Genomic DNA, 23739 nt, shown 5'->3' with positions numbered 1-23739 from the left:
TGACAGCCACTGGAAAGTAAAAAATGAGAAGTGAAGGTTGGGTTTGATAACTGAGTATTCTGTGCTGTACTCTTTAGTCCCTTTCAAGGTCTGAAGGGCTGGTGCATCCAGCTGCTGTTACTGCAGTGGATACCAATCTTCAGCTACCAGTCCTTTCTAACTGCCTCTTCTGATATGGGGCCCTTGTCCAAAGCAAAGCATAGTCCTTTTCTTGGAGTGAGCTTGCATGCATTGACTGGTCAACATGGGAGTTGTTTTAGTTATTAATTGCTGTATAGCAAATGACCACACTGGAAATTGAAACAGCAGGTATTTCTTAGCTCACAGTTTCTGTGGGGCAGGAATCTGGACAAAGTTTAATGGAGTTCTCTGCTTAGGGCTTCATAAAGCTATATTCAAGGTGTCAATGAGACTGCATTCTCATCTGGAGGCTTGAGTGGGGATGGAGCACACTTCCAGAATCAGTTTATTGGCAGAATTAATTTCCTTTCTGTTGTAAGACTAAGGACCTTGGCTTCTGGCCTCTTGCTGATTGTTGGTTAGAGGCTACCCTTAGCTTCTGGAGGCCATCTACTTTCTTTCCACATTTGATTTTCCAACATAGCCATTTTACCCTGCCAGCAAGGAGTCTCTAGTATGACTTTGGTAGAAATAGAATTTTGTGAGGGGACTTCAAAAAGTTCATGGAAAAATAGAATTAAAAATAAATTTATTCTGATGCAAAATGGAATCTATATGGTTTTTCATATATATATTTTCCATGAACATTTTGAAGACCCCATGAATACATGAATTTCAATTTTTTGCATCAAAATACCTTTTATTTCAATTTCCATGAACTTTTTGAATGAAATTCATATATAACAGAAAAGAATTATGGAAATGACACCCCATCACCTTTATTGTATTCTATTGATAAGGAGGAGATTACTAGGTGCAGCCCAGTGAAGGGCATGAACATCAGGAAGCTACACATAGTTTGCCACACAGTTTAAAGGTTTGATCACCCTGCTGCAAATGATGACAATTTCAGGGACCACCCAAAGCTTATGTCTCTCTGTCAGTATGGCTGAGGCCTTGCTTTGACCACACTGCAGCTTAGCTTTTCCCTCTGCTCAGGCCCACTGCCTTCCCTTCCATTATGTACACGTATCCCAAGATCACTGCCTTATAAATGACCTGAACTCTCATTGCTATCTCAGAATCTGCAGAAGCAGATCTGAGGCAAAGATTTCCATGGGAGGAGACTGAGGGGAGGGATACCCCATAATGATGGCACAGATTAAAATACAGAAGGAGAAAAACAGCAACAGGGGGCGGAGCCAAGATGGCGGAATAGTGAGGGCGCGCACCGATAGTCCGGGAAAATTTAGTTTAATAAAAGGGGAGTTACGGTAGCCGCAGAAAATAGAACCAAAAAATTGCAGGGGAAACCCTTCTGGATGGAGCAGGCGTGAATTGGAGGACCTACTGGGAGAACAAGGTCGCCCACCGCGCGGAAGCCAAGTTGCGGGACCCAGCCGCAGAAGCCCCAGGGTCTACGCGACAGTGCTCCAAGGGGAGTGCATGCCACACAGACAACAGCGGGGAGACTTGGGACGCTCAGGGCTCCGAGTCCACACATCGGCGCTGGAAGGGGAGGTGAGCTCAATAACCCGAGACATTGGTGGGGAAACGGGGGTCAGATTCTAGAGGGGGGCCGGAAAGTGCAGCAAACTCACTACCCACTACCGGAAAGAAGAAGGAAAAAAAAAAGCTTCGGGGTTTCTCTTCCCCCTAACCTTGCAAAGGTTACAAGGCTGCAACCCTTGAAGAATTCCCAAGAGACAAAGAGCAGGCCTCCTCTTTGGATTTACATATCAATGGGGGAGAGTTAAGGAACTGAGTCACTACAATTCAGTAGCCTAGGCAACCCAGTGGGAGTCCAGAGGAGCCAAAGACTGGAAGCTAAATACCATCAATGCTGCACAGCCCTGCCCTGCAGTGTTACTTACCCCCTGAATAAATAAAATAAATAAATAAATAAAAAGAGAGAGATTTACCACGCATAACCTGAGGGTGTCACCTTTGCACACCCTTAACCAGGAAGAACCAGGCAGAGCTCTCAGGCCGCACCCATCTCAAGCCTCCAAGGCTCCTCCAACAGCAGGCAGTCCACTTAACACAGACACAGTATAAAAAGAAAAAAGAAAAAAAAAAACGCACAGTGACACAAGAAGAATTAACTATGCCGAGTAACAAACACAGAAATAGAGGGAGCAAGATCAACGATGACACTATGATGCCTCCAAATAAGCAAAACACCCCAAGCCAAGAGTATGAAGATGATGAGATAGAAGAAATGCAAGATACGGATTTCAAAAAATTTATGATAAGAACATTTAGAAGTTTTCAAAAGCAAATCCTTGAACTACAGAAATCCTTAATGGACAAGATTGAAAATCTCTCTCGTGAAAATGAAATTTTAAGGAAGAGTCAAAATGAAACTCATAAACTAGTAGAACAGGAAAGTGTAATAGTCAAGAGAAATCAAAATGAAATGAAGAGCTCAATAGATCAAATGACAAACACATTAGAAAGCCTTAAAAACAGAATGGGTGAAGCAGAAGAGAGAATATCGGACTTAGAAGATAGAGCACAGGAAAACATACAGTCAAACCAAAGAAAAGAAGAGGAAATTAGAAACCTAAAAAATATTGTTGGGAATCTACAGGATACTATTAAAAAAACCAACATTCGAGTTCTAGGAGTTCCTGAAGGCATGGAGAGAGAGAAAGGATTGGAAGGCCTTTTTAGTGAGATATTAGCAGAGAACTTTCCAGGTTTGGAGAAGGACAGAGATATCCTAGTACAGGAAGCTCATAGAACCCCCAATAAACATGACCAAAAGAGATCCTCACCACGACACGTGGTAATTAAACTTACCACAGTGAAACATAAAGAAAAGATCCTAAAATGTGCAAGAGAGAAACGTCAGATCACTCTCAGAGGATCTCCAATCAGACTCACAGCAGACTTCTCATCAGAAACCCTACAAGCCAGGAGGGAATGGCGAGACATAGCACAGGTGCTAAGAGAGAAAAATTGCCAGCCCAGAATATTATATCCTGCCAAGCTCTCATTTGTGAATGAAGGTGAAATAAAGACCTTTCATAGCAAACAGAAATTGAAGTACTTTGTGGCCACTCGTCCGGCCCTGCAAAAGATACTTAAAGATGTGCTACACTCAGAAACACAGAAACACGGCCATCAATATGAAAGAAGGGAAAGGAAGAACACCTACCAGTAAAAGAGCATGGGAAGCTCAAAGCATATACTAGAAAATATTTCCGGGAAAATGGCAGGGCAAAGTCACTACGTATCAATTGTCACATTGAACATTAATGGTCTGAATTCTTCAGTTAAAAGACACCGTTTGGCTGACTGGCTCACAGAACACAACCCAACTATTTGTTGCCTACAAGAAACACATCTCTCTAACAAAGAGGCATGCAGACTGAAAGTGAAAGGTTGGAAAAAGATATTCCATGCCAACAGAAACCAAAAAAAAGCAGGTGTAGCCATATTAATATCAGACAAAATAAACTTTAATACAAAAACTGTTAAGAGAGACAAAGAGGGACACTATATAATGATTAAGGGTTCAATTCAACAGGAAGATGTAACTATTATAAATGTATATGCACCTAATTACAGGGCACTGGTCTATTTAAAAGATATGTTAAGGGACTTAAAGGGAGATTTAGATTCCAATACAATAGTACTGGGGGACTTCAATACTCCACTCTCAGAAATAGACAGATCATCTGGACAGAAGATCAACAAGGAAACAGCAGATTTAATTGACACTATTGCCCAAATGGATCTAACAGATATCTACAGAACTTTCAACCCTACATCTACAGACTTCACATTCTTCTCAGCAGCGCATGGAACCTTCTCTAGGATTGATCACATACTAGGCCATAAAGCAAGTCTCAGCAAATTTAAAAGAATTAGAATCATACCATGCAGCTTCTCAGACCACAGCGGGATGAAGCTGGAAATTAGCAACTCAGGAAACCCCAGAAAGTATGCAAACACATGGAGACTGAACAACATGCTCCTGAATGAACACTGGGTCATTCAAGAAATCAACAGAGAAATCAAAAACTTTCTGGAAGTAAATGAAGACAACAACACAACATATCAAAACTTATGGGATACAGCAAAAGCAGTATTGAGAGGCAAATTTATAGCAATAGGTGCCTATATCAAGAAATTGGAAAGGTACCAAATAAATGAGCTTTCAGCGCACCTCAAGGACCTAGAAAAACTGCAGCAAACCAGACCCAAATCTAGTAGGAGAAGAGAAATAATTAAAACCAGAGAAGAAATTAACAGGATTGAATCCAAAAAAACATTACAAAAAATCAGCCAAGCGAGAAGCTGGTTTTTTGAAAAAATAAACAAAATTGACACCCCATTGGCCCAACTAACTAAAAAAAGAAGAGAAAAGACCCAAATCAATAAAATCAGAGATGAAAAAGGAAATGTAACAACAGACACCACAGAAATAAAAAGAATCATCAGAAATTACTACAAGGACCTGTATGCCAGCAAACAGGAAAACCTATCAGAAATGGATAGATTCCTGGACACATGCAACCTACCTAAATTGAACCAGGAAGACATCGAAAACCTAAATAGACCCATAACTGAAACAGAAATTGAAACAGTAATAAAGGCCCTCCCAACAAAGAAAAGCCCAGGACCAGATGGATTCACTGCTGAATTCTACCAGACATTTAAAGAAGAACTAATGCCATTTCTTCTCAAACTATTCAGAACAATCGAAGAAGAGGGAATCCTCCCAAATTCTTTCTATGAAGCCAGCATCACCTTAATCCCTAAGCCAGAGAAAGATGCAGCACTGAAAGAAAATTACAGACCAATATCGCTGATGAACATTGATGCAAAAATCCTCAATAAAATTCTGGCCAATAGAATACAACAACACATCAGGAAAATCATCCACCCAGACCAAGTGGGATTCATCCCTGGTATGCAGGGATGGTTCAACATTTGCAAATCAATCAATGTGATTCACCACATTAACAGACTGCAGAAGAAAAACCATATGGTTATCTCAATTGATGCAGAGAAAGCATTTGATAAAATTCAACACCCTTTCATGATGAAAACTCTAAGCAAATTGGGTATAGAAGGAACATTCCTCAATATAATCAAAGCAATTTATAAAAAACCCACAGCCAGCATCCTATTGAATGGGGAAAAGCTGGAATCATTTCCACTGAAATCTGGCACCAGGCAGGGATGCCCACTCTCACCACTGCTATTTAACATAGTTCTGGAAGTTTTAGCCAGAGCCATCAGACAAGAAAAAGAAATCAAAGGAATACAAATCAAGAAGGAAGAAGTCAAACTATCCCTCTTTGCAGACGATATGATTCTGTACTTAGAGGATCCAAAGAACTCTACTAAGAGACTATTGGAACTCATAGAGGAGTTTGGCAAAGTGGCAGGATATAAAATCAATGCACAAAAATCAACAGCCTTTGTATACACAAGCAATGCCATGACTGAGAAAGAACTGCTAAGATCAATCCCATTCACAATACCTACAAAAACAATCAAATACCTTGGAATAAACTTAACCAAGGACGTTAAAGATCTCTACGATGAAAATTACAAAACCTTAAAGAAAGAAATAGAAGAGGATACCAAAAAATGGAAAAATCTTCCATGCTCATGGATTGGAAGAATCAACATCATCAAAATGTCCATTCTCCCAAAAGCAATTTATAGATTCAATGCAATCCCAATCAAGATACCAAAGACATTCTTTGCAGATCTAGAAAAAATGATGCTGAAATTCATATGGAGGCACAAGAGACCTCGAATAGCTAAAGCAATCTTGTACAACAAAAACAAAGCCGGAGGCATCACAATACCAGACTTCAGGACATACTACAGGGCAGTTGTAATCAAAACAGCATGGTAATGGTACAGAAACAGATGGATAGACCAATGGAACAGAATTGAAACACCAGAAATCAATCCAAACATCTACAGCCAACTTATATTTGATCAAGGATCTAAAACTAATTCCTGGAGCAAGGACAGTCTATTCAATAAATGGTGCTGGGAAAACTGGATTTCCACGTGCAGAATCATGAAGCAAGACCCCTACCTTACACCTTACACAAAAATCCACTCAACGTGGATTAAAGACCTAAATCTACGTCCTGACACCATTAAGTTATTAGAGAACATTGGAGAAACCCTTCAAGATATTGGCACAGGCAAAGAATTTCTGGAAAAGACCCGGGAGGCACAGGCAGTCAAAGCCAAAATCAACTCTTGGGATTGCATCAAATTGAGAAGTTTCTGTACTGCAAAAGAAACAGTCAGGAGAGTGAAGAGACAACCAACAGAATGGGAAAAAATATTTGCAAACTATGCAACAGATAAAGGGTTAATAACCAGAATCTACAAAGAGATCAAGAAACTCCACAAAAACAAAACCAACAACCCACTTAAGAGATGGGCCAAGGACTTCAATAGACATTTTTCAAAAGAGGAAATCCAAATGGCCAACAGGCACATGAAAAAATGTTCAAGGTCACTAGCAATCAGGGAAATGCAAATCAAAACCACAATGAGGTTTCACCTCACCCCTGTTAGAATGGCTCACATACAGAAATCTACCAACAACAGATGCTGGCGAGGATGTGGGGAAAAAGGGACACTAACCCACTGTTGGTGGGAATGCAAACTGGTCAAGCCACTATGGAAATCAGTCTGGAGATTCCTCAGAAACCTGAAGATAACCCTACCGTTCGACCCAGCCATCCCACTCCTTGGAATTTACCCAAAGGAGTTTAAATTGAGAAAGAAAAAAGCGGTCTGCACCCTAATGTTTATTGCAGCACAATTCACAATAGCCAAGACCTGGAACCAACCTAAATGCCCATCAACGGTAGACTGGATAAAGAAATTATGGGATATGTATTCTTTAGAATACTATACCGCAGTAAGAAACAACGAAATCCAGTCATTTGCAACAAAATGGAGGAATCTGGAACACATCATGCTGAGTGAATTAAGCCAGTCCCAAAGGGACAAATACCATATGTTCTCCCTGATCGGTGACAACTGACTGAACACCAAAAAGGAAACCTCCTGAAGTGAAATGGACACTATGGGAAATGGTGACTTGATCAGCATAGCCCTGACTGCTAATGGACAACTTAATATATTATCCCTCATAGTATTTTTTTTGTCTGTTCTACTTAATATGACTGGTTTAATTCTGTAATTATCACACAGTTATTCTTAAGTGTTGAAAATTAACTGAAATGTGATCCCTGTTAAACATAAAAGTGGGAATAAGAGAGGGAAGAGATGTATAATTTGGGGCATGCTCGGGCTGACTTGCCCCAATTGGTAGAGTTGGAAACATACCAGGGGATTCCAATTCAATCCCATCAAGGTGGCATGTGCCAATGCCATCTCACTATTCCAAGTGATCAATTTCAGTTCACAATTGATCATAATGAAAGGACTAAGAGTCAAAGGGAGCACATAAACAAGTCTAGTATCTGCTAACACTAACCGATAGAATAAATAAAGGGGAGAGTGATCCAACATGGGAAGTGAGATACTCAGCAGACTCATAGAATGGCGGATGTCCTAAATAGCACTCTGGCCTCAGAATCAGCCCTAAAGGCACTCGGATCTGGCTGAAAAGCCCATGAGAGTATTTCAGGCATGGAAAGCCAAGGCACTCTGGCAAAAAGATCTCTGTGAGTGAGATCTCAGTGGAAAGAACAGGTCTTCAAAGAGGGAGGTGCCTTTCTCTGAAGGGAGGAGAGAACCTCCACTTTGACTATGACCTTGTCTAAACAAGATAAGAGTCGGAGAACTCAAGGGGCTTCCATAGCCTTGGAAACTCATGACTGGTGCATAGGGAGATTATTGATGCCATAAACAGGAGTGTCAATTTGTAAAGTCAACAACAGGAGTCACTGTGCACTTACTCCTCATGTAGGATCTCTGTCCTTAATGTGCTGTACACTGAGGCTTAATGCTATAAAGAGTACTCAAACAGTATATTTCACTTTGTGTTTCTATGGGGGTGCAAACGATTGAAATCTTTACTTAATGTACACTAAACTGATCTTCTGTAAAAAAAAAAAAAAAAAAAAAAGAAAGAAATTATCAATTCCCAACTTGACTCTCACTGGGATTAAACATGACAATAGGTCTGATCTGATTTCATCATCATTTAAAAAAAATCATCTATTATTTTTCACTTTATGTTTCTGTGTGGGAACAAACTGTTGAAATCCTTTCTTAAGGTATACTAAGCTGATCTTCTGTATATTAAGATAATCGAAAATGAATCTTGATGTGAATGGAAGGGGAGAGGGAGTGGGAAAGGGGAGGGTAGTGGGTGGGAGGGACGGTAGGGGGGGGAAAGCCATTGTAACCCATGAGTCGTACTTTGGAAATTTATATTCATTAAATAAAAGAAAAAAAAATACAGAAGGATGGGTGAGGTCTGTAGGTGAGAGGAACAATGGGACATCAAATCAGGGTGGGTTAAAGATAGTATTGAAATGTGAGCTAGAAATTCAATTTGGGTCAGTGCCTGGAGGGCCCTAAATCACATGTTTTGAGGGGATAAGCCCTTTTTATGAAGTAGTGGGGGCCTCAGGAGGGTTCTGAGCACAACACATTAGCACTAGGCTTTCTGAAGATGATTTTGACAATGAATTTTCAGATGCTTTAGAGGAGTATCTTTTATCAGTTACTAGAATGTCAAAATACGTACAGTGGGTTCCATGGAGTTCCTGTCACATATGTAGGCCTAGAATTTTCTCTCCTAGTTATGGCTTGAATTTGTGTCTGCATTTCATATGTGGAATCCCTAACCCCCAAGAGCTCAGAATGAGCCTGTATTTGATGAGGGAATATTTATATAGACATAATCAAGTTGAAATGTGTTCATTAGGCCATAAGCCAGTGTGACTGGCATTGTTACAAAAGAGGAAATTGGGGCAAAAAGACACAGATACACACTTTAAAAATGCACTGTGAAGATATGATCAGAGATCAGCGTGCTAGAGCAGATAGGAAAGATACCAAAGATCACCAGAAAACTATCAGAAATTAGGAGAGATTAGTAACAGATCCTTCTGTACAACTCTTGGGAGGAAACAACCCTGCTGGTGTTTCTTGAACTTCTAGCTTTCAAAACTGTAGGACAATCAATTTCCGTGGTTGAGGCCCTCAGTTTGTGGCACTTGGTTGCAGCAGCAGCCCTGCCCTAATAGACTACTACAGTGGTGCTTTCTCCTCTGTGTCCTGGCTGTGAGCTCTCTGAGGAAAGTACCCTGTCTGTTATTACTTACTCTGTCTGTTGGGATGCTTCTGGCTTCAGGTAACAGAAAACCTAACAAGAAGTGGTTTGCAAAAAGAATGACACTTATTATTTTACATGAGAATACCAGAGGGTATCTGTTTCAGGATTCATTAACTCAACAGCTGTCAGGTCTCTAGGTTATTACTTGGGACCATATTGCTCTGAACCACTCGAATGACCTAAGCAAGGATATAACCCATTCCCAAGTATGTTTTATTTCCTCTTCATGCTAATGCTGCCTAGTTTCTATTCTTTAAATGTGCTAACCCTACATGATGAGTTGTTTTTGGGGCCCCTACCCATTGAAGACCTAGGACTCTGACTTTTGTCCCTGTAGTGTTGTCAAAAATGTTGTTTACCCTCTTGACCACTTCTATATTGGTTAAAGTCACATTGGCAGAAGCATACCAAATACCTCTCTGGGTTTTCTCATCCAAGTCTGAATGTAGCCTTGGCAATTCTCTACTATTTCTTTATTTCTTTGATAGTTGCAGGAATGTATTCTTTTAAGAATATTGGCTTTGTACTATTCAGCAGGAGAGTAGTTTTGAATTAACTCATCTGCAATGATCAGAAACAAAATGCTATCTTTTGAAATTTTGCCTTTAATAACAAAAATTACAGAAGCTACATGTGTAATCAACTCTCTCTACCAGGAGAAAACTACAATTCTGAATTTGATTTTTATAATTTCCTACATTGATACATAAGTGCCTATAATCAAATAATGTGTAGTATTGTTTAATGTTTTCAAATTTTAAAAACGTGTCATTATGTCAGATGTATGCTTCAATTTTTTTTGTTGTTCAACATGATCTGTTTCTTTGGCTATTTCTTTTAATTTAAAAATTTTATTTCAGATATAGAAATATCATGTATTTAATATATACAAATTTAGGAGCTTAGTGATACTTCCCAATCTACCCTCTCTCTCGCCCATGCTCCCAACCCTCTTCCTCCTCCCTCTCCTATTCCCACTCTTCATTTTTACAAAGATCTATTTTCAGTTTACTTTATACTCGTAATTTAACCTCTCACTAAGTAAAGAGTTCAACAAATAGCATGAAGAAAAAAAACACTGTTCCTCAACAGTGGAGACAAGGGCTGTAAATGATTATCAAATCTCAAAATGACAATTTTACTCCAATATATTACATTTGAGGCAATCTATTAGTTACCACACATCAGGGAAAACATGTGGTATATTTTTAAGACTGGCTTATTTCACTAACCATAATGATTTCCAATTGCATTCATTTGTTGCAAATGACGGGATTTTATTTTTTTTACTGCTGAGTAGTACTCAACAGTGTATATACACCATAATTTCTTTATCCAGTCATCAGTTGACAGACATTTGGGTTCATTCCATATCTTAGCTATTGTGAATTGAGCTGCAATGAACATGGAGGTAGAGATAACTATGCGATCTGCTAATTGAATCGTGTTTAGATAATTCCTAGGAGTGGAACTGCATGGTCATATGATAGACCTATTTTCAGATTTCTGAGGTATCTCCATACTGTCTTCCACAATGGCTGCAACAGTTTACATTTCCACTAACCATGGGTTAGAGTACATTTTGCCCACATCCTCACCAGCAGTTATTGTTGTTGATTTCTATAAAACAGCCATTATAACTGGGGTGAGAAGAAACTTCACTGTGGTTGTGATTTGCATTTCCTGGTAGCTAGAAATCCTGAGCAGTTTTTGTTGTATCTGTTGCCATTTGGATTTCTTCTTTGAAAAATGTCTGTTTAACTGTTTTGCCCATTTCTAAACTGGTAGTTTGATTGGTTGTTGTGAAGTTTCTTGAGCTCCTTTTTTTTAACTTTTATTTAATAAATATAAATTTCCAAAGTACAACTTTTGGATTATATTGGCTTTATCCCCAAATGACCTCCCTCCCACCCACAACCATCCCATCTCCCGCTCCCTCACCCTCCCTCTCCCATCCGATTCTTCATCAAGAATCATTTTCAATTATCTTTATATACAGAAGATCAATTTAGTATATACTAAGTAAAGATTTCAACAGTTTGCACCCACACAGAAAACAAAGTATAAAGTAGTGTTTGAGTACTAGTTATACTGTTAATTCACATAGTACAACTCACTAAGGACAGAGATCCTACATGGGGAGTAAGTGCACAGTGACTCCTGGTGTTGATTTAACAATTGACACTCTTATTTATGACGTTAATAATCATCTGAGGTTCTTGTGATGAGCTGCCAAGGCTATGGAAGCCTCTTGAGTTCAAAAATTCTGATCGTATTTAGAAAAGGTCATAATCAAAGTGGAAGTTCTCGCCTCCCTTCAGAGAAAGGTACTTCCTTCTTTGATGGACCCTTCCTTCCGCTGGGTTCTCACTCTCAGAGATCTTCATTTAGGTCATTTTTTTGCCACAGTGTCTTGGCTTTCCATGCCTGAGAAACTCTCATGGGCTTTTCAGCCAGATCCAAATGCCTTAAGGGCTGATTCTAAGGCCAGAGTGCTATTTAGGACATCTGACATTCTGTGAGCCTGCTGTGTATCCTGCTTCCCATGTCTCTCCTTTTTAATTCTATCAGTTAGCATTAGCAGACACTAGTCCTGTTTATGTGATCCCTTTGACACTTAATCCTATCATTAGGATCAATTATGAACTGAAACTGATCACTTTGACTAGTGAGATGGCATTGGTACATGCCACCTTGTTGGGATTGAATTGGAATTCTCTGGCACGTTTCTAACACTACCATTAGGGTAAGTCCAATTGAGACTGTGCAGAATTGTACATCTCCTCCCTCTCTTATTCCCACTCTTATATTTAACAGGGAACATGTTTCAGTTAAAGTTAAACACCTAAGAATAATTGAGTGTTGATTAAAGAGTTCATCCAATGGTATTAAGTAGAACAAAAAAAATTAAAAGGAATAAAACAGTAAGTTGTACCTTGACAGTGAAGACAAAGGCTGATCAAGTCATTGTTTCTCATAGTGTCCATTTCACTTCAACAGGTTTCCTTTTAGGTGCTCAGTTAGTTGTCACCAATCAGGGAAAACGTATGATATTTGTCCCTATGAGATCGGCTTATTTCACTCAGCATGATGTTTTCCAGATTCCTCCATTTTCCTGCAAATGACCGTATTTTTTTTTACTGCTGTATAGTGTTCTATACAGTACATATCCCCTAATTTCTTTATCCAGTCTTCTGTTGATGGGCATTTAGATTGATTGCATGTTTAGCTATTGTGAATTGAACTGCAATAAACATTGAGGTGCAGAAGGTGTTATGTTTGCCAATTTAATTTCCTTTGGGTAAATCCCAAGGAGTGGGATGGCTGGGTTGAATGGTAGGGTTATATTCAGGTTTCTGAGGAATCTCCAGACTGATTTCCATAGTGGCTTTACCAGTTTGCATTCCCACCAACAGTGGGTTAGTGTCCCTTTTTCCCCACATCCTTGCCAGCATCTGCTGTTGGTAGATTTCTGTATGTGAGCCATTCTAACCAGGGTGAGGTGAAACCTCATTGTGGTTTTGATTTGCATTTCCCTGATGGCTAGTGATCCTCAACATTTTTTCATGTGCCTGTTGGCCATTTGGATTTCCTCTTTTGAAAAATGTCTATTGAGGTCCTTGGCCCATCTCTTAAGTGGGTTGTTTGTTTTGATGTTGTGGAGTTTCTTGATCTCTTTTTAGATTCCTGTTAGTAATCCTTTATCGGTTGCATAGTTGCAAATATTTTTTCCCAATCTGTTGGTTGCCTCTTCACTTTCCTGACTGTTTCTTTTGCAGTACAGAAACTTCTCAATTTGATGCAATCCCAATAGTTAATTTTGACTTTGACTGCCTGTACCTCAGGGATCTTTTCCAAGAAGTCTTTGTCAGTGCATCAGTTTCTCTGATGTGCTCTAATAATTTGATGTTGTCAGGTCTTAGATTTAGATCTTTAATCCATGTTGAGTGGATTTTTGTATAAGATGTAAGTCAGGGGTCATGCTTCATGCTTCTGCACATGGAAATCCAGTTTTCCCAGCACCATTTGTTGAATAGACTGTCCTTGCTCCAGGAATTCGTCTTAGATCCTTGATCAAATATAAGTTGGCTATAGATGTCTGGATTGATTTCTGGTGTTTCTATTCTGTTCCATTGGTCTATCCATCTGTTTCTGTACCAGTACCATGCTGTTTTGATTATAACTGCCCTGTAGTATGTCCTGAAATCTGGTATTGTGATGCTTCCGGCTTTGTTTTTGTTGTACAAGATTGCTTTAGCTGTTTGAGCTCTCCTGTGTCTCCATATGAATTTCAGCATCATTTTTCCAGATCTGAGAAGAATCTCTTTGGTATTTTAATTGGTATCACAATGATGCTATAAATTGCTTTTGGGCGAACAGATATTTTGATGATATTGATTCTTCCAACCCATGAGCATGGAAGATTTTTCCATTTTTTGGTATTCTCTTTTATTTCTTTCTTTAAGATTTTGTAATTCTCATCGTAGAGAGCTTTGACATCCTTGGTTAAGTTTATTCCAAGGTATTTGATTGTTTTTGTAGCTATTGTAAATGGGATTGATCTTAGCAGTTCTTTCTCAGCCTATGCAATTCCTGTGTATACAAAGGCTGTTGATTTTTGTGCATTGATTTTATATCCTGCTACTTTGCCAAACTCTTTTATGAGTTCCAACAGTCTCTGAGTAGCGTTCTTTGGATCCCCTAAATACAGCATCCTATCATCTGCAAAGAGGGATAGTTTGAGTTCTTCCTTCCCAACTTGTATCCTTTAATTTCTTTTTCTCACCTAATGGCTCTGGCTAAACTTCCAGAACTATATTGAATAGCAGTGGTGAGAGTGGGCATCCCTGTTTGATACCAGATCTCAGTGGAAATGCTTCCAACTTTTTATCACCAATCAGGGGAAATATATGATATTTGTCCCTTTGGGACTGACTTAATTCACTCAGCATGATGTTTTCCAATTTCTTCCATTTTGTTGTAAATGACCTAAATGACCTGATTTCGTTTTTTGTTGTTGTTGTTGTTGTTGTTCCGTTGTTTTACTGCTGCATAGTATTCTATAGAGTACATGTCCCATAATTTCTTTATCCAGTCTACTGTTGATGGGCATTTAGGTAGGTTCCAGGTCTTAGCTATTGTGAATTGAGCTGCAATAAACATTAATGTGCAGACCGCTTTTTTGTTTGCCAGTTTAAATTCCTTTGGGTAAATTCCAAGGAGTGGGATGGCTGGGTCGAACGGTAGGGTTATCCTCAGGTTTCTGAAGAATCTCCAGACTGACTTCCATAGTGGCTTGACCAGTTTGCATTCCCACCAACAGTGGGTTAGTGTCCCTTTTTCCCCACATCCTCGCCAGCATCTGTTGTTGGTAGATTTCTGCATGTGAGCCATTCTAACCGGGGTGAGGTGAAACCTCATTGTGGTTTTGATTTGCATTTCCCTGATTGCTAATGACCTTGAACATTTTTTCATGTGCCTGTTGGCCATTCGGATTTCCTCTTTTGAAAAATGTCTATTGAGGTCCTTGGCCCATCTCTTAAGTGGGTTGTTGGTTTTGTTTTGGTGGAGTTTCTTGATCTCTTTGTAGATTCTGGTTATTAACCCTTTATCTGTTGCATAGTTTGCAAATATTTCTTCCCATTCTGTCGGTTGTCTCTTCACTCTCCTGACTGTTTCTTTTGCAGTACAGAAACTTCTCAATTTGATGCAATCCCAAGAGTTGATTTTGGCTTTGACTGCCTGTGCCTCCCGGGTCTTTTCCAGAAATTCTTTGCCTGTGCCAATATCTTGAAGGGTTTCTCCAATGTTCTCTAGTAACTTGATGGTGTCAGGTCGTAGATTTAGGTCTTTAATCCATGTTGAGTGGATTTTTGTGTAAGGTGTAAGGTAGGGGTCTTGCTTCATGATTCTGCACGTGGAAATCCAATTTTCCCAGCACCATTTATTGAATAGACTGTCCTTGCTCCAGGAATTAGTCTTAGATCCTTGATCAAATATAAGTTGGCTGTAGATGTTTGGGTTGATTTCTGGTGTTTCAATTCTGTTCCATTGGTCTATCCATCTGTTTCCGTACCAGTACCATGCTGTTTTGATTACAACTGCCCTGTAGTATGTCCTGAAATCTGATATTGTGATGCCTCCGGCTTTGTTTTTGTTGTACAAGATTGCTTTAGCTGTTTGAGCTCTCCTGTGTCTCCATATGAATTTCAGCATCATTTTTTTCCAGATCTGAGAAGAAGGTCTTTGGTATCTTGATTGGGATTGCATTGAATCTATAAATTGCTTTTGGGAGAATGGACATTTTGATGATGTTGATTCTTCCAATCCATGAGCATGGAAGATTTTTCCATTTTTTGGTATCCTCTTCTATTTCTTTCTTTAGGGTTTTGTAATTTTCATCGTAGAGATCTTTAACATCCTTGGTTAAGTTTATTCCAAGGTATTTGATTGTTTTTGTAGCTATTGTGAATGGGATTGATCTTAGAAGTTCTTCCTCAGCCATGGCATTGTCTGTGTATACACAGGCTGTTGGTTTTTGTGCATTGATTTTATACCCTGCTACTTTGCCAAACTCTTCTATGAGTTCCAATAGTCTCTTAGTAGAGTTCTTTGGGTCCCCTAAATAAAGAATCATGTCATCTGCAAAGAGGGATAGTTTGAGTTCTTCCTTCCTAAATTGTATCCCTTTAATTTCTTTTTCTTGCCTAATAGCTCTGGCTAGAACCTCCAGAACTATATTGAATAGCAGTGGTGAGAGTGGACATCCCTGTCTGGTACCAGATCTCAGTGGAAATGCTTCCAACTTTTCCCCATTCAATAGGATGTTGGCTGTGGCTTTTTCATAGATTGCTTTGATTGTATTGAGGAATGTTCCTTCCAAACCCAGTTTGCGTAGAGTTTTCATCATGAACGGGTGTTGTATTTTATCAAATGCTTTCTCGGCATCTATTGAGATAATCATATGGTTTTTCTTCTGCAGTCTGTTAATGTGGTGTATCACATTGATTGTTTTGCACACATTAAACCATCCCTGCATACCAGGGATAAATCCCACTTGGTCTGGGTGGATGATCTTTCTGATGTGTTGTTGCATTCTATTGGCCAGAATTTTATTGAGGATTTTTGCATCTATGTTCATCAGGGATATTGGTCTGTAATTCTATTTCAGTTCTGCATCTTTTTCCAGCTTAGGAATTAAGGTGATGCTGGCTTCATAGAAAGAATTTGGGAGGATTCCCTCTTCTTCGATTGTTCTGAATAGTTTGAGAAGAAATGGCATTAGTTCTTCTTTAAATGTCTGGTAGAATTCAGCAGTGAATCCATCTGGTCCTGGGCTTTTCTTTGTTGGGAGGGCCTTTATTACTGTTTCAATTTCTGTCTCAGTTATGGGTCTGTTTAGGTTTTCGATGTCTTCCTGGTTCAATTTAGGTAGGTTGCATGTGTCCAGGAATCTATCCATTTCTGATAGGTTTCCCTGTTTGCTGGCATACAAGTCCTTGTAGTAATTTCTGATGATTCTTTTTATTTCTGTGGTGTCTGTTGTTACATTTCCTTTTTCATCTCTGATTTTATTGATTTGGGTCTTTTCTCTTCTTTTTCTAGTTAGTTGGGCCAATGGGGTGTCAATTTTGTTTATTTTTTCAAAAAACCAGCTCCTCGTTTGGCTGATTTTTTGGAATGTTTTCTTGATTCAATCATGTTGATTTCTTCTCTGATTTTAATTATTTCTCTTCTCCTACTAGATTTGGGTCTGGTTTGCTGTAGGTTTTCTAGATCCTTGAGGTGAATTGAAAGCTCATCTATTTGGTGCCTTTCCACTTTCTTGATGTAGGCACCTATTGATATAAACTTTCCTCTTAACACTGCTTTTGCTGCGTCCCATAAGTTTTGGTATGTTGTGCTGTTATCCTCATTTACTTCCAGAAAGTTTTGGTTTCTCTTTTGATTTCTTCTATGACCCATTGTTCATTCAGGAGCGTGTTGTTCAATCTCCATGTGTTTGTGTATGCTCTAGGGATTCCTGAGTTGCTAATTTCCAACTTCATTCCTTTATGGTCTGAGAAGCTGCATGGTATGATTCTAATTCTTTTGAATTTGCTGAGACTTGCTTTATGGCCTAGTATGTGGTCAATCCTAGAGAAGCTTCCATGTACTGCTGAGAAGAATGTAAAATCTTTAGCTGTGGGATTGAAAGTTCTGTATATATCTGTTAGATCCATTTGGGCTATAGTGTCGTTTAAATCTACTGTATCCTTGTTAATCTTCTGTCCTATTGATCTGTCTATTTCTGAGAGTGGAGTATTGAAGTCCCCCAGTACTATTGTATTGGGGTCTAAGTCTCCCTTTAAGTCCGTTAACAAATCTTTTAGATAAACCGGTGCCCTGTAGTTAGGTGCATATACATTGATAATTGTTATATCTTCCTGTTGAATTGATCCCTTAATCATTATGTAGTGTCCCTCTTTGTCTCTCTCAACGGTTTTTGTGGTAAAGTTTATGTTGCCTGATATTAAGATGGCTACGCCTGCTCTTTTTTCATTTCTGTTGGCATGGTATATCTTTTTCCAGCCTTTCACTTTCAGTCTGTATGGATCTTTGTTGGAAGGATGTGTTTCTTGTAAGCAGCAAATAGATGGGTTTTGTTCCTTAACCCAATCAGCCAATCGGTGTCTTTTAACTGGACAGTTCAGGCCATTCACGTTCAATGTAACTAATGATAAGTGGTAACTTTGCCCTGCCATTTGCCAAAGATAAGTTCTACTATATACTTTGAATTCCCTGTGATCTTTTGCTGTGAGGTTTCCTTCCTTGGTTTCCTTCCTTTACCTTCTTTCATATTGATGACCGTGTTTCTGTGTTTCTGTGTGTAACACATCTTTAAGCATCTTTTGCAGGGCTGGACGAGTGGCGACAAATTCTTTCAATTTCTGTTTGCTATGAAAAGTCTTTATTTCACCTTCATTGACAAATGATAGCTTTGCAGGATATAATATTCTGGGCTGGCAGTTGTTCTCTCTTAGTACCTGGGCTATATCTCGCCATTCCCTCCTAGCTTCTAGGGTTTCTGATGAGAAGTCAGCTGTGAGTCTGATTGGAGATCCTCTGAGAGTAATCTGACGTTTCTCTCTTGCACATTTTAGGATCTTTTCTTTATGTTTCACTGTGGAGAGTTTAATTACAACGTGTCGTGGTGAGGATCTCTTTTGGTTGTGTTTATTAGGGGTTCTGTGAGCTTCCTGTACTAGGATTTCTCTGTCCTTCTCCAAACCTGGGAAATTTTCTGCTAATATCTCACTAAAAAGGCCTTCTAATCCTTTCTCCTTCTCCATGCCTTCAGGAACTCCTAGAACCCGAATGTTGGGTTTTTTAATAGTATCCTGAAGATTCCCGACAATATGTTTTAGATTTCTAATTTCCTCTTCTTTTCTTTGGTCTGACTGTATCCTTTCCTGTTCTCTGTCTTCTAAGTCCGATATTCTCTCTTCTGCTTCACCCATTCTGTTTGTAAGGCTCTCTATTGTGTTTTTCATTTGATCTATTGAATTCTTCACTTCAGTCACTATCCCAGTTTCCTGTTGTACTAGTTGTTTCGTTTCATTTTGATTCCTCCTTAATATTTCATTTTCAAGAGAGAGATTTTCTATCTTGTCCATTAAGGATTTCTGTAGTTCAAGAATTTGTTTTTGAGAACTTCTTAATGTTCTTATCAATTTTTTGAGATCTGCTTCTTGCATTTCTTCTATGTCATCATCTTCATAATCTTGAATTGGGGTGTCTTTTTCATTTGAGGGCGTCATGGTGACTTCCTTGTTTTTATTACCTCGGTTTTTGCGTTTGTTATTTGGCATATTGGAGATATTTGGTTTCTTCACTGTGGTGCTTTTTCTTGTTATACTATGACTCTAGATTAAGTGGACTATCTGTTTTTGATGGAGCCTTAGGGCTTGAGATGGGTGTGGCCTGAGAGCTCTGTTTGGTGTGCCAAAGGTGACACTCCCAGGTTAGGCGTGGTAAACCTCTCTCTCTCTCTCTCTCTCTCTCTCTTTTTTTTTTTTTGATTCAAAAGGGAAGTTATTCTGCACAGCTGAACGAAGTTGGAGGTAGTTAGCAGGCAAATGATATACCCACAGGAGCCAGAGATCAGAAGCTCTTTCCCAAGGACCACACAGGGAATCTGTTCGGCCCTCAGAGTGGGCTCAGATTCTCCTTCAGTCTCCCACTGGGTTACCCAATTTACGGAATTGTAGCGTCTCTGGAGAGTGCTCATGTGAATTCCGTGAGTTCTCTCCCCCACCGTCTCTTTTTTCACAGTCTCAGTTCAGTAGCACCACAAATTTACTAGGTCCTAATCTCCTGTTAACTCGCCCCGCCCAGAGTCAGGTTTTTCTGCTAGGCTCAGGGCCGGTGCAGACCTGAGGTCGCTCTGCTTATGACGTATGTCCAAGATGGCGCCTGCTCTTTGTCTTGCTCGCCCTTGAGAGGTGAGCGGAGAGAGAGAAACCCGTGTCCGTACCAGTCACCTTTTTTTTTTCTCTCTCTCTCTTCCAGTTAGCCTGGTGAACTTCCCCCCCCCCCGGGGGGTCGTTCCCTCTAGTCTCCTCTTTCCACTTGCCTGCCGGTGTCTCGGGCTATTGAGGTTCGGCTCACCTCGCGTTCCAGCGCTGGTGTATTGAGTCTGCCGCTGGTGTCCCGAACTGTGGGCTCCCACGCTCTCCACACAGGTCCGCTGTGAATCACACGTTCCGGAAGAGTTTCTTCTGCTGTTTCCTCCCCTACTCTTCCTTGAACCTGCAGTATCTCCACTTTTATTAAACTATCTCTCCCCGGACTATCAGTGTGCTCCCTTCCTATTCCGCCATCTTGCCTGCTCCCCCATTGGCCAGAATTTTATTGAGGATTTTTGTGTCTATGTTCTTCAGGGATATTGATCTGTAATTCTATTTCAGGGCTGCATCTTTTTCAGGTTTAGGAATTAAGGTGATGCTGGCTTCATAGAAAGAATTTGGGAGGATTCCCTCTTTTTCGATTGTTCTGAATAGTTTGAGAAGAATTGGACTTAGTTTCTTCTTTAAATGTCTGGTAGAATTCAGCAGTGAATCCATCTGGTCCTGGGCTTTTCTTTGTTGGGAGGACCTTCATTACGGATTCAATTTCTGTCTCAGTTGTGGGTTGTATGTGCCCAGGAATCCTTCCATTTCTGATAGATTCCCCTGTTTGCTGGCATACAACTCTTTGTAGTAACTACTGATGACTCTTTTTATTTCTGTGGTGTCTGTTGTTACATTCCCTTTTTCATCTCTGATTTTATTGACTTGGGTCTTATCTATTCTTTTATTAGTTAGTTGGGCCAATGGGGTGTCAATTTTGTTTATTTTTTCAAAGAAACAGCTCTTTGTTTGACTGATCTTTTGTAATGCTTTTTGTATTCAATCCTGTTGATTGCTTCTCTAATTTTAATTATTTCTCTTCTCCTACGAGTTCTGGGCCTGGTTTGCTGCAGTTTTTCTAGATCGTTGAGGTGCATTGAAAGCTCATTTATTTGGTGCCTTTCCAATTTCTTGATGTAGGCACCTATTGCTATAAACTTTCCTCTTAACACTGCTTTTTCTGTACCCTAAAAGTTTTGATATGTTGTGTTGTTATCCTCATTTACTTCCAGAAAGTTTTTGATTTCCCCTTTGATTTCTTCTATGACCCAGTGTTCATTCAGTAGCATGTTGTTCAGTTTCCACGTGTTTAAATATGCTCTAGGGATTCCTGAATTGCTAATTTCCAGCTTCACTCCACTGTGGTCTTAGAAGATGCATGATATGATTTCGATTCTTTTGAACTTGCTGAGACTTACTTTATGGCCTAGTATGTGATCAATCCTAGAGTAGGTTCCATGCACTGCTGAGAAGAATGTGTATTCTCTAAGTGCAGGATGAAAAGTTCTGTAGATATCTGTTAGATCCATTTGGGCTGTAGTGTCGATTAAATCTTCTGTTTCCTTGCTGATCTTCTGTCTGGTTGATCTGTGTATTTCTGAAAGTGGAGTATTGAAGTCCCCCAATACTATTGTATTGGAGTCTAAGTCTCCCTTTAAGTCCCTTAACATATTTTTTACATAAACTGGTGCCCTGTAATTAGGAGCATATACATTTATAATAGTTACATCTTCCTGTTGAATTGATCCCTCAATCATTATAAAGTGCCCCTCTTTGTCTGTCTTAACAGTTTTTGTGTTAAAGTTTATTTTGTCTGATATTAAGATGGCTACACCAGCTCTTTTTTGGTTTCTGTAGGCATGGAATATCTTTTTCTAACCTTTCACTTTCAGTCTGCATGCATCTTTGTTGGAAAGATGTGTTTTTTGTAAGCAACAAATAGATGGGTTTTGTTCCTTAATCCATTCAGCCAGTCTGTGTCTGTGAACTGGAGAGTTGAGGCCATTTAATTCAATGTTACTATTGATAGGTAGTAACTTTGCCCTGCCATTTTCCCAAAGATATTTCTAATATATGTTTTGAACTTCTTGTGATCTTTTACTCAGGGATTTACTTCCTGTACCTTCCTTCATATTGATGGCCGTGTTTCTGTGTTTTTGTGTGCAACACATCTTTAAACATCTTTTGTAGGACTGCACGAGTGGCGACAAAATCTTTCAATTTCTCTTTGCTATGAAAGGTCTTTATTTCACCTTCATTCACAAATGAGAGCTTTGCAGGATATAATATTCTGGGCTGGCAGTTTTTTTTTCTCTTAGTACTTGGGCTATATCTCGCCATTCCCTCCTAGCTTGTAGGGTTTCTGATGAGAAGTCTGCTGTGAGTCTGATTGGCGATCCTCTGAGAGTAATCTGACATTTCTCTCTTTGCACGTTTTAGAATCTTTTCTTTATGTTCCACTGTGGTGAGTTTGATTACAATGTGTTGTGGTGAGGATCTCTTTTGGTCATATTTATTGGGAGTTCTATGTGCTTCCTGTACTTGGATGTCTCTTTGCTTCTTCAAACCCAGGAAGTTTTCTGCTGGTATATCACTAAAAAGGCCTTCTAATCCTTTCTCTCTCTCCATGCCTTCAGGAATTCCTAATACCTGAATGTTGGGTTTTTTAATAGTATCCTGTAGATTCCCAGCAATATTTTTTATGTTTCTAATTTTCTCTTCTTTTCTATGGTTTGACTGTATACTTTCCTGTGCTCTGTCTTCTAAGTCTGATATTCTCTCTTCTGCCTCGCTGATTCTGTTTTTAAGGCTCTCCAATGTGTTTTCATTTGTTCTATTGAATTCTTCATTTCATTTTGGTTTCTCTTCAATATATCAGTTTCATGTTCTACTAAATTCCTCATTTCATTTTGATTCCTCCTTAAGATTTCATTTTCACGAGAGATATTTTCTGTCCTGTCCTGTATGGATTTCTGTAGTTCATGCATTTGTTTTTGAGAACTTCTAAATGTTCTTCTCATAAATTTTTTGAAATCTGTATCTAGCATTACTTCTATCTCATCATCTTCATAATCTTGTATTGGAGGGTCATGTTTATTTTGGAGCATCATGATGTCTTCCTTGTTCTTGTTTCCTTGGTTTCTACATTTGTTGTTTGGCATTGTGGAGATATTCTTTGGTTTCATGTTTTTTTTTCTGACTGTGGTGGCTTTTCTCATTATACTATGTCTCTAGATTAAGTGGTCTGCTTTTGGTGAATATCTAGAGGCTTGTGGTGGGTGTGGCCAGAGAGCTCTATTCAGTTCTTCAGTGTTAAGGGTGTGCCAAAGGTGACACACCCAGGTTTGGCATGGTAAATCTTCTCTCCCTCTTTTTTTTTTTATTCAGAAGGGAAGTAATTCAGATCAGCTGAGCTTTTCTCCTTGATGGTGCCTGAGCACTAGCCTGAGCACTAGCCCCAGTGGATATAATATTTGTCTGCTCTGTCCCAAGGACCACACAAAGGATCTGTGCAGTCCTCAGTGTAAGCTCAGATTCCCCTGCAATGTCTCTCACTGGTAGCCAAAGCCACCTGAATTTGTGACGTCTCCCACCAAGACTGCTCACGTCTCAGCCACACCATGAGTTCTCCCACACACTCTCAGTTTTTCTTTTTTTTTTTTTTTTCACAGTCCCGGTTCATAAACTCCACACAGTCATGGTTCATAAGTTCCACACAGTCACGAGGTCTTAGTCTCCTGTTATTTCTCCCCATCAGAGTCAGGTTTTTCTGCTTGGCTGAGGGCTGGCGCAGCTGTTACATATATCCAAAATGGCACCTGCTCTATTGTCTCACTCGCCTTTGTAAGGTGAGTGGAGAGAATCATGTCCGTACCAGTC

The sequence above is a fragment of the Oryctolagus cuniculus genome, chromosome X (assembly GCF_051225735.1).
Source record: "Oryctolagus cuniculus isolate XC-2025 breed Fujian yellow rabbit chromosome X, ASM5122573v1, whole genome shotgun sequence".
NCBI lineage: Eukaryota > Metazoa > Chordata > Mammalia > Lagomorpha > Leporidae > Oryctolagus > Oryctolagus cuniculus.
This window is presented reverse-complemented; position numbering follows the sequence as displayed.